This window comes from Procambarus clarkii, chromosome 46 (assembly GCF_040958095.1).
Source record: "Procambarus clarkii isolate CNS0578487 chromosome 46, FALCON_Pclarkii_2.0, whole genome shotgun sequence".
Classification (NCBI taxonomy): domain Eukaryota; kingdom Metazoa; phylum Arthropoda; class Malacostraca; order Decapoda; family Cambaridae; genus Procambarus; species Procambarus clarkii.
This window is the reverse complement of record NC_091195.1, coordinates 896,928-908,666: the sequence shown is the minus strand read 5'-3', so window position 1 is coordinate 908,666 and position 11,739 is coordinate 896,928.

Genomic DNA, 11,739 nt, shown 5'->3' with positions numbered 1-11,739 from the left:
CTGAACTTGCCAACACCAATTTATCAGAAACAGAAATAGACGACATTATGGTTGATCTAGCGAATTATGAAGATCACACTCAGGCCACATTACAGCCTTATGTCAAATTAATTGCCCAGAACAAGGCAACAGCAACAACAACAACAGTTGCATCTAATACGAGTCAAGCAGAAGCTCGACTCCCTCCAATTAATTTACCCACTTTCTCAGGAAAAGATGAGGAAGATTGGGATGAATTTTGGAACAAATTCGTTGACCATGTAGACTCAAAACAATCTTTACCAAAGAGTAGTAAATTCTCTTATTTGCAAGGCCAATTATCAGGTGAGGCTAAAACAGTAGTATCCCATCTGAGATTAACTAATGACGGCTATGATCTGGCAGTAAAACTCCTCAAGGATAATTATGCTGATCCAGAAGTAAGAACATCACATTTAGTTCATGAGCTGTTGCATTTACCCCCACCGGAGGCTTCAGCTGATTCACTCCAAGTCTTCAAGCTGGAGGTAGAATCAATGATCAATGCCCTCAACCTGACAGCAGATACAAACGGGGCTGAGTGGGTCTTGAAAATAATTGTCCAGGAGAAAATACCTAGGGACATATTGAGACAAATGAGTGCTCATTACAATAAAAGTATCTTATCCATGAGGGAAATATCTGAGGGTTTAAAGTCAGTAGTTCATCAATTACGAACACATGACAAATTAAAACCACCAAGTAAACCCTCAGAAACCAATAATAGTAAACCACAGAGTACCAAAGGTACTCCAAATCAATCTAGACAATATAATTCAACACCAAAGTGGAACAGTAGCAGTGTGGGCGTATATGCAGTGGGACCCTCCAAGCCTATAGTTACTGTGTCACCCAAGAATGTGACACCAAAGGGTACTAGAAGCTATGGAACATGTTTGTTCTGCAATGAGAAACATTCAATGTATCACTGCCCTAATTTTCCTGATAGTGACGCCCGTGTTGAGCGACTCAAAAGATTTGCAACATTGCACGAGGTGCCTCAGGAAACATAACATCAACGACTGTGATACCCAATTACACACCTGTAATAGGTGTAACAAAGGTCAGCACCATGCAGCATTGTGCAGAGACACCAAAACAACGTCTCCAAACCCCCAAGGTGGAGATAGCATTCCCACCCACAGTACTAGTACTGCAAGGTGCAACAAACAAAGAGTGTCCCAATCGGCAAAGTATAAAGGTAATACAACTTTGCCTACTGCCCAAATTACCATCCTGAATAAGAGGGCCAAGGTCCATACCTGTGGGCTGTTTGACCAAGGGTCCCAGAGAACCTATGTCACTAAAAAGTTGGCAGATGAACTACAATTAAGGCCTGTAGCCCAGATGTCATTCAACATCCAGGTTTGTAACATATGCAGGACCTCAAGTCTACCAGGTGGTACAACCAATCAGTACGTTTAGGCAGGTACAAGCCATTGTGGTGGACAAAATACCAGTAGACCTACAAGTTCAAGGTCTGAGAGCAACAGCCAAATTCCTGAGAAATAGAGGGATAAAATTGGCAGATAATATTAAGTATGATCACCTCACCGACTTCGGGTCTCATGTAGGGACAGACTATTGCCATCGATTCATTGGTAGCCCTACTAAATATCAGGGCATATCCATGTTAAATTCTGCAGGAGGTAAATTAACTCTCAGGCCCAGTATCAAGCCTGAGGAGACCTATGGCTGCAGATAAACAATACTAGTAGAAATCTAATTTTGTCAGCTGATTATATTTCTCCAGTAGCATTATACTAAGGAGATTACAGCTGACTATACAACAGAGGTTGATGTTAGTATCATCATTTAAAGCTGAAGATGAGTTCATGAGGCCTCAGTAGCAAATCAGTGAACAGTAGCCTAAACAGCTACAAGTCACTGCGACCAATGTCACTGAAACCCACTGCAGTCTCAGAACCATACTTTACTTTAATGATGAGCTATTCAATCTTCTGAATCAATTAACTAATTAAACCCCAATAAATCTGATGACTGATTTGATACATTTATTATTTAATCAAGATGTATTCTATGGGCCTCAGTGTTTATATATCAGTGACCAGTTACCTGAACAAACTTCAAGTTATATCTAATGTCACTGATCTCACTGCAGTCCCTGAATCATACTTGACTGTAGTACTTGATCACATTCAGTCTTCTGGGTTAAATAATATGTAATTAGGCTTGAATTTTAGCCTTTCAAGAGTTAACAGGAAAATGAAATCGCATTAGAATTCTAACCCCTGCAACTCTAGTACGGGACATCCGTCCTGTATGAACAGACGCACAAATGTGTGATTACTAACTACTAACATCAAATTAATCTAATAATCCAAAGGAGGAGTATGATGTTCGTCTGTTCTAAATAGGACTTCGACCCGTGAGCAGCCCCCCGGGGAATTATGTCAGAAAATCTGACACCATTTAATTACTAATATCATACAGGCAGATAATATTGCTGCATTGTATAAACAAGTTACCCATAGAAAATGTAATTTGTAGTGGAATTTCCATCTATAGAAACGGGATATCATTACCACATACTATTATAAATTCACCACCTATTATGGTGGGAATTATTCTTAAATACATTAGTCTTTGGACTTTACCATTATAAAAACTTCTCATATAAATTAACTTAATTATCAGAATTAAAATAGAGTAAATGTGACCCTTCTATCACTTACTGTCATCTGGACAATGTAGGCCAGTAGCGTCAGTGAGGAGGGAGTGGTCAGCCATTGTTATTGGACTTAGACCACAGAGGCTCACGGGAGCAAATACGGCTGCTGTTAATTTTACTTGGACGAAGTGTTATGGAAACCAAAGGTGTACCATCATCAACACGCTGTCAACAAATACAAGTTAAGTGTTCTGCCGAAACCCATTTATCTATCATTTATGGCCATTAATGTCATTAGATAGGGGCGGGCCGATTAGAATACGAACTGCCTCTTAATAAAAAGTAATTAAGCCTAGGTCTTTACGGTTCAATGTACAGTGTTTTCTCTGATATAGCTGTCATATATTAGGATTCTGGCTTTATAGCTAGCACCCTTTTGACAGGTCAAGACGAGGAAGCATGCTTTGTGTACCAGTTACTGGGTGATGGAAGCTACCTCAAAGAGGATAATTCGGTGTCTACATCCTAGTTATATCTGGTGGACTAAGGCCTGCTGTACAATAAGATAAGGAACCTCTTCAATGTTTAACAATATATGTAGTTTAATACTGTAGTTTGATTGGCTGCATATATATAAATTCAATATAAACCCCCCCTAATGTGTAGAGGATCGATCTGTGAGATTATTGCAGAAATACAGTCCACTTAACATCATACAAATTGCTATCGAAGTATACAAATTAACGTAAATATAAATTCTATATAAATTCATATAAATTAAATAAATATAAATCTCACAGGTCGGTTCCCACAGAGTTTAAGAATATGGGCAGTGAATAAGAAAATAGATAAATGACTGGTTATGAGATGTGGATAATTTGCTGGAGGCGTGAAGCTCCAGCAAATTATCCACATCTTAGTAACAGTTGATTGATTGACAGTTGAGAGGTGGGCCGAAATAGCAGAGCTCAACCCCCCCCCCCCCCCCAACCACCTGCAAGAACTACTAGGTGAACACACACACACACACACACATACAAGATGAGTACACACTGTGATGATGACGACGCCATCTGTTGAGGGTACCCGACCTCAATTTTTTTAGGAGGGGAGGTGAGACATCACCATTTGTTGAGCACACCCGACCCCATTTTTTGTTCCCTGGTGGAAAGCTGTAATCATATTGACACCGGCATAGTTTCCTTCTTTCTATTCATCTTTTATGCCTCAGTGATGTGTCCCTTGGTCGACAAAAATCAGTTCACCCAGGACAGTCCTGAGCTCAAGACGTGTTGCTGTGGGAATAGTGGGTCGAGTCAGTGTATACTGTGATATGTCTGTGATACCCAGGTTAGTATTCGTGATTGAACCGATGCATCCCGTGATAGTCCAATTGAGTTACGAGACAAAATTAACTTCCGTCTGTTAAGGCTTCTTATAGTTGAAGCATGTGCGGAAGCCAGCTAGTGTGTTGCTGGAGACCTCTGCCAGCGTGATACTGGTGACCCCCTGCCAGCGTGTTACTGGTGACCCCTTCCAGTGTGTTGCTGGAGACCTCTGACAGCGTTTTGCTGGTGACCCCTTCCAGTGTGTTGCTGGAGACCTCTGACAGTTTGTTGCTGGTGACCCCTGCCAGCTTGTTACTGGTGACCCCTTCCAGTGTGTTGCTGGAGACCTCTGACAGCGTTTTGCTGGTGACCCCTGCCAGCGTATTGCTGGAGACCCCAGACAGCGTGTTGCTGGAGACCTGCCAGCGTGTTGCTGGAGACCGCTGCCAGCATGTTGCTGGAGAAAATTCAGTGTGTTGCTGGAGACCTGCAAGAGTGTTGCTGGAGACCTGCAAGAGTGTTGCTGGAGATCTGCCCGGGTGTTGCTGGAGACCTGCCAGTGTGTTGCAGCAGACCTGCCCGCGTGTTGCTGGAGACCCCTGCCAGTGTGTTGCTGGAAACCTGCCCGCGTGTTGCTGGAGACCCCTGCCAGTGTGTTGCTGGAAACCTGCCCGCGTGTTGCTGGAGACCCCTGCCAGTGTGTTGCTGGAAACCTGCCCGCGTGTTGCTGGAGACCCCTGCCAGTGTGTTGCTGGAAACCTGCCCGCGTGTTGCTGGAGACCCCTGCCAGTGTGTTGCTGGAAACCTGCCCGCGTGTTGCTGGAGACCCCTGCCAGTGTGTTGCTGGAAACCTGCCCGCGTGTTGCTGGAGACCTGCCAGCGTGTTGCTGGAGACCCCTGCCAGTGTGTTGCTGGAAACCTGCCCGCGTGTTGCTGGAGACCTGCCAGCTTCTTGCTAGAGACCTGCCAGCGTGTTGCTGGAGACCTGCCAGCGTGTTGCTGGAGACCTGCCAGCTTCTTGCTAGAGACCTGCCAGCTTCTTGCTAGAGACCTGCCAGCGTGTTGCTAGAGACCTGCCAGCGTGTTGCTGGAGAGTAGAAGTGGTGCTTTGCACCGTGAAGACACTCTTGAAAACTGGCCAATAATTTACTGAGAAAGGTGAACTCGCTGGCGTGAGTACCAGGGAAGACATTCTCTCGGAGGGTACCTTGAGTGTTGTATGATAGAAGATAGGAGTGGACTCGCTGGGTTAGAAGATCGCAGACGTTCGTTAGTAGTTTCCTGTGTGAAAGTTACACCTGACGTGTTATGTTGTGTACATATGTTATAAGTGTATATAGTTAAGAAGTACGCAAGGTGATGGTTTTTGTTTAGTAATGTTTACCCCCCTAATCCTTTTGGACTATTACTGTGAGTTCTAAATAACTTATCTATGACTCGCGGTTGTATCGAGTAAGAAGAGGCATTAAAGCCCAATATAAAGTTTGAAATTAAAAGAAACCGTTTACTGGCTAAGTGAGGCCGTACCATACACACATACACACACGCACGAATACGATGAAGCCAATTTCCCTAACTACTGCAGGTGTGTGAAGCACCGGCCAGGTCCTAGTGGTCTGGCCAAGAGGTGCTGACCCCCCCCCCCCCCCTGGTCACTCCAGGTTGCCGAGGGATATCTCTGCCAGCTTCAAGACTAAGAAAGCTTTAAGACTATCTGCCTCGTGAAGTTCATCTGTGTTCCTGGTGTTCACTTCCAAGCTGGAGGAAAGCCAGAGCAGTTTGGAAGTTTTACATTCACACACACACACAAGCATTAACAGAGGAATTAAGCATTAATTTCATTAATGCTTAATTTATGTATTAAACCATAAGCCGTAAGCAAGAAAGAGAAGGATTGGCAGTCGGCATTTTCTTGGACGGTAAGAAAGCATTTGACACAGTACCCCATAAGAGACTTGCACAAGTGGGAGAAACAAGCTTGATTACGTGAGAGGGTTCTCTAATGAATACGGGAGTACCTAAACAACAGAGAGCAAAGAGTTACTGCAAGGGATGTGACCTCAGACTAGCGTGATGTTTAAGCTTTGGGTGACTGAGGAGTTTATTTCTCTCTGCCACACTAAGCTGTATGGTATTGTTATTTTGAGTTTACTATGTGTTTGGTTGAGACTCGTACTTGCAAGGTTTGTAAGCCCGCAAGCACTTCGTATATCTTTGCAACTGTTAAAAACGATTAATTATGCTGGCATGGTCTGGATAATTCACACATCGATATTCTGAATATTCTGCGCTGCAGAACAAACAATATTTAAATTAACTTGTACTGTATGCAGCACCTTCCTTAGTAGGAGCTACAGTAACAACAGGTTTTACTGGGGAGAGAATGTACCTTCCCACGCGTCCTGGTTTCCACTTAATTTTTTTTTTTACATGCAAGCATGCAAGTATAAGGCAATAAATACAATAAAAAGAACAAAAGAAACAAAATAATCAAAACAAAAAAACACCGGCCAGAAGGACCGACAGCACAGTACAAAAACAACAAACATCAACAGAACACAAGAGAAAATAGCGTAAATAGGCGAGCAATACACAAAACATAATAACACATAAAACAAAACAAACATACATCATAACACATAAAACAAAACAAACATACATCATAACACATAAAACAAAACAAACATACATCATAACACATAAAACAAAACAAACATACATCATAACACATAAAACAAAACAAACATACATCATAACACATAAAACAAAACAAACATACATCATAACACATAAAACAAAACAAACATACATCATAACACATAAAACAAAACAAACATACATCATAACACATAGGGAAAGCATAAGGATAACAAATAACAAAAAAAAACAAATATAAAAATATAAAAATATACAACAAGCCAAGAAACAGAAACATAAGCCACACATGTCGTATCCGCTGAAAAAAAAGACTTGACTAGTTCACCGGGGTAACGAAAAACACGCGACACAAGTCGTGTCCGCTGAAAAAAGCAAAACGGATACGACTTGTGTCTTCCCCCCACTACTAGTGCCCCCCGTCCGCCCAGACGGAGGAGGGGCACCACGGAACAGGCTGCACACGGTCAACAAAGTAAAACGACAAAGGGTTTTGCTTCCCATCATACGCCACGCCGGAGGCCAAGACGATTGGGAGGGGCTTCTAATTTACCTCAAGGCCACTGACACTAGTAGCCTCGACGAGGACAGGAAGCCGGCGGCTTGTCGAAGGTCCCCCTATTTGCTTTGAAACTTTGAAAAACACTTTGTATATGTTTACTTGTTGTTTCAGTAACATTGTTTTTGTTGTTCCTCTTACGTGTGGCTTTCAAACAGTCTGGGAGTTACAGATGAACTGTGAGCAAGTGGCTCACACTTTAGGAGTTGTTGGGTTACTGACCCGTGTGACTCACTAGTGACCTGTAGTACAAGGCTACCATTGTTACATGGCCCGTGTGACTCACTAGTGACCTGTAGTACATACTACCATTGTTACATGGCCCGTGTGACTCACTAGTGACCTGTAGTACATACTACCATTGTTACATGGCCCGTGTGACTCACTAGTGACCTGTAGTACATACTACCATTGTTACATGACCCGTGTGACTCACTAGTGACCTGTAGTACATACTACCATTGTTACATGGCCCGTGTGACTCACTAGTGACCTGTAGTACATACTACCATTGTTACATGGCCCGTGTGACTCACTAGTGACCTGTAGTACATACTACCATTGTTACATGACCCGTGTGACTCACTAGTGACCTGTAGTACATACTACCATTGTTACATGGCCCGTGTGACTCACTAGTGACCTGTAGTACATACTACCATTGTTACTGGCCCGTGTGACTCACTAGTGACCTGTAGTACAAGGCTGCCATTGTTACATGACCCGTGTGACTCACTAGTGACCTGCAGTACAAGGCTGCCATTGTTACTGGCCCGTGTGACTCTCTAGTGACCTGTAGTACAAGGCTGCCATTGTTACATGGCCCGTGTGACTCACTAGTGACCTGTAGTACATACTACCATTGTTACATGGCCCGTGTGACTCTCTAGTGACCTGTAGTACATACTACCATTGTTACATGGCCCGTGTGACTCTCTAGTGACCTGTAGTACATACAACCATTGTTACATGGCCCGTGTGACTCACTAGTGACCTGTAGTACATACTACCATTGTTACATGGCCCGTGTAACTCTCTAGTGACCTGTAGTACATACTACCATTGTTACATGACCCGTGTGACTCACTAGTGACCTGTAGTACATACTACCATTGTTACATGGCCCGTGTGACTCTCTAGTGACCTGTAGTACATACTACCATTGTTACATGGCCCGTGTGACTCTCTAGTGACCTGTAGTACATACTACCATTGTTACATGATCCATGTGACTCTCTAGTGACCTGTAGTACATACTACCATTGTTACATGGCCCGTGTGACTCTCTAGTGACCTGTAGTACAAGGCTACCATTGTTACATGGCCCGTGTGACTCTCTAGTGACCTGTAGTACATACTACCATTGTTACATGGCCCGTGTGACTCTCTAGTGACCTGTAGTACATACTACCATTGTTACATGGCCCGTGTGACTCACTAGTGACCTGTAGTACATACTACCATTGTTACATGACCCGTGTGACTCTCTAGTGACCTGTAGTACATACTACCATTGTTACATGGCCCGTGTGACTCTCTAGTGACCTGTAGTACATACTACCATTGTTACATGACCCGTGTGACTCTCTAGTGACCTGTAGTACATACTACCATTGTTACATGGCCCGTGTGACTCTCTAGTGACCTGTAGTACATACTACCATTGTTACATGACCCGTGTGACTCACTAGTGACCTGTAGTACATACTACCATTGTTACATGGCCCGTGTGACTCTCTAGTGACCTGTAGTACATACTACCATTGTTACATGGCCCGTGTGACTCTCTAGTGACCTGTAGTACATACTACCATTGTTACATGGCCCGTGTGACTCTCTAGTGACCTGTAGTACATACTACCATTGTTACATGACCCGTGTGACTCACTAGTGACCTGTAGTACATACTACCATTGTTACATGACCCGTGTGACTCACTAGTGACCTGTAGTACATACTACCATTGTTACATGACCCGTGTGACTCACTAGTGACCTGTAGTACATACTACCATTGTTACATGACCCGTGTGACTCACTAGTGACCTGTAGTACATACTACCATTGTTACATGACCCGTGTGACTCACTAGTGACCTGTAGTACATACTACCATTGTTACATGACCCGTGTGACTCACTAGTGACCTGTAGTACATACTACCATTGTTACATGGCCCGTGTGACTCTCTAGTGACCTGTAGTACATACTACCATTGTTACATGGCCCGTGTGACTCTCTAGTGACCTGCAGTACAAGGCTGCCATTGTTACATGGCCCGTGTGACTCTCTAGTGACCTGCAGTACAAGGCTGCCATTGTTACATGACCCGTGTGACTCTCTAGTGACCTGCAGTACAAGGCTGCCATTGTTACATGACCCGTGTGACTCTCTAGTGACCTGCAGTACAAGGCTGCCATTGTTACATGACCCGTGTGACTCTCTAGTGACCTGTAGTACAAGGCTGCCATCGTTACATGACCCGTGTGACTCACTAGTGACCTGTAGTACAAGGCTGCCATCGTTACATGACCCGTGTGACTCACTAGTGACCTGTAGTACAAGGCAGCCTTCGTGTCAGAAGTAATAAAGTAAAAATTACTGTTGTGTGTTAATTTGAGTGATGGTTCATAACAGAAATAAATATATTAATTAAATTTAAGTAATGTTAATATACATATAATAAACACGGCATAATATTCAGCACAACTCGTGCTAATTATTGTCCCACCTCTAAGGGTCTGAACATCGAAATATAATGTTGACTTCACTAGGTAGGACAGTATTTAGTTCAATGTCTAGCTTTATTTGTAAATTGTTATTGTATAAATCCTACTTTTGTAGGTTGGCACTAAACAACTATAATTATATAATATACTAGGATACGTGTATCCTATGTGTATGTACGTGTATCCTACGTGTACCCATACGTGTATGCAAACTAGGATACGTGTAACAGTTTTTTATTTAGATTATATAATTTTAATGTTAACCTACTCACTAAACTCAATAATATAAAAGAATAGAAATTAAAATAATCTTTAGTAGCCTCGCATTAGACGTTTATAGTATTTATTATTATAATAGGAAAATAACCTGGAGATTCCTGTGAGAAGTGAACACCATCAGCGAATGAATTCTCATGAAATTGTCTAGCTGTGAAATGAATGTAACATCTTTGAATGTAATGAAACGCCAGTTTCTGGATGATCCCTAAAGGATCTCTGAAGCTACTCTCTCCGATTTAGGTGCCATCTACTAGGTTCCTCCAATCGCGGAGTTCTCTGGCCTACCTTCGACCCAGAACTAGAACCTGGATCCCTCACAGTAGTGCAAGGAGCCGTGTCATTTATTAATTTATGCCACCACCGAGGAAGTGGTGACATGCTACCACAAACTATCGAAACTCATAAAACTTTCAGAACGTTCAGACGAGTGCTGCAAGAAACCCAACTTTCTTGGGCAGGGATGGTGTCAGGGAGCCACCGGGGATCACTTGCAGGTGTCCAGCAGATAGTCAACAACGTGAGAAGGACAAGGGCCTCCTGGCAGCTAAGTGACTCACCTGCGGGTGTTGTCCAGCATACAGTCAACAACGTGAGGAGGACAAGGCCCTCCTGGCAGCTTAGGTCCAGCAGTCTCATGTCGTCGCAGGCCTCGCCTTCACCCCCTGAATAATATAAAATTCCTAATTAATTAACTAAATCATTATTTACAAATTGTTTAATGCGTAAGGAACTATTTTTGCTTGTACAGCTTAGTTGAATTTTTTTTTATGTATTTAGCACGCTCTGGTGAGAATGATTAATCATTCTCACCAGATTAATGAAAACAAGAATGAAGACAGTACAAATGTAACTAATGTACTGTAACTAATAACAATTGATCTAAATACCATAGACAAATTTTGTTATATTGATTTATCAACTACGGGGTATGTGGCATAACCCGAGTCTCTCTGTTTCCCATTTGTCCAATTATCTATCCATCCATCTATCTGTTAGCTTACCTGTCCATCTATCCATCTATCCAACCATCCCTCTATACATCTGCCTAATGCATTCGGCAGCATTAATTTGGAATGCATTAGGCAGTGATGTGGCGGAGGCAGACTCCATACACAGTTTCAAATGTCGATATGATAGAGCCCAGTAAGCCCTAGAATCTGTACACCTGTTGATTGAGAATTGAGAGGCGGGATCATAGAGCCAGAGCTCAACCCATGCAAGCACAACTTGGAAACTACAACTAGGTGAGTACATCTATCCATTCATCGATCTCTCCATCTATCTATCCATCTTCCTATGTATCTACTTATCTATCTATACATCCATTCAGCTATCAATCTATCATTTCTTTCATCTATACATACATCTATCTGACCATCTATCCATATATCTATCAATCTATTCGTCTATATATATATATATCTATATATATATATATATATATATATATATATATATATATATATATATATATATATATATATATATATATATATATATATATATATATATATATATATATATATATATATATATGTCGT